This window comes from Anneissia japonica, unplaced genomic scaffold, assembly GCF_011630105.1.
Source record: "Anneissia japonica isolate Jap-2015-1 unplaced genomic scaffold, ASM1163010v1 scaffold129953_len1060_cov103, whole genome shotgun sequence".
Classification (NCBI taxonomy): Eukaryota; Metazoa; Echinodermata; class Crinoidea; order Comatulida; family Comatulidae; genus Anneissia; species Anneissia japonica.
Window position 1 is genome coordinate 1 of NW_022747005.1, and position 1,060 is coordinate 1,060.

Below are 1,060 nucleotides of genomic sequence, written 5' to 3' on the forward strand. Positions count from 1 at the left end.
AGATTGAATTTGTTTTCACGCTAAAATTTGCTACAGTAAAGCGAGTGCATTATAAGTATCATTTAAACATTATATTTCAATTTGGCTTACAAATAAAATGACCCATTTAGAGTACCTGTTTTTTAACATCTGCCGCTGGCCAACATATTTGAGAACTGCTGTACTGGTATATAGCAATGTTTTATAATATATAATACATGTATTTCTTTAAAGCCTTCCTGTCGAATAATACAAATGAGATTAACAGACATATAATCTATAGTGCCAAGGAAGGGGTTGGGGGAGAGAAGAAAGAGGGCAGGTAGGGAGAATGCCTTGAGCTACAAGAGTAAAAAAACCCTATTAATAATACAAATGAAATTAACAGACATATATTTTGTAGCACCAAGGAAGGGCTGTCTCTTATACACATCTAGATGAAGAGAGCAGGTAGGGAGAATGCCTTGAGCTACAAGGGTAAAAAAACCCTATTAATAATACAAATGAAATTAACAGACATATAATTTGTAGCACCAAGGGGGGTGGGGAGAGGAAAAAGAGAGCAGGTAGGGAGAATGCCTAGAGCTACTAGGGTGAAAAAACCCTATCAAAAATATTTATTCATACTTTAAAAAGAGATTCGACTTCGAAGTTTTTCTACTAAATTGTTTCCTATATGAAGAGTTTATCTACTCTATCATTTAAATTAGACATTTACAGTAAGTACCTATAATTAGATTAGAGGAACTTTCACCTTACCCCCACCATTCCTCTGACTTTCTGCCCCACCCTACATTCCCTCTATACCCCACCTTTGGGACTCTGGCACCTGCACTGCCCCAGGACCATTCTCAACTGCCCTGCATATAATTCATCATAGATAACATCAATATGAACAAATTCTTTTCTCACAATAAATATGATGCTAAATTTGAAATCATTGGCATCATTTTAAAAAGAATACCAGAAAAATAATATCTATTGTTTCAAATTAAATCAGTGTAATCTAAACAATCAGATTTAATATTTACACTTTTTTCATTTATAATATTTGTACAGTATATTAAATATACATACTGTA

The 1,060-nt window shown here is 33.5% G+C and overlaps 1 long non-coding RNA gene across 1 annotated transcript; it reads right to left on the minus strand.

The window, feature by feature from the left end:
• Nucleotides 1-60: 60 nt before the first annotated feature.
• Nucleotides 61-1,031, minus strand: LOC117120383. The gene is made up of 2 exons (XR_004447330.1): nt 467-1,031; nt 61-339 (listed from the first exon to the last, which is right to left on the minus strand). It is a non-coding gene; the product is annotated as an uncharacterized LOC117120383 (long non-coding RNA).
• Nucleotides 1,032-1,060: the final 29 nt, after the last annotated feature.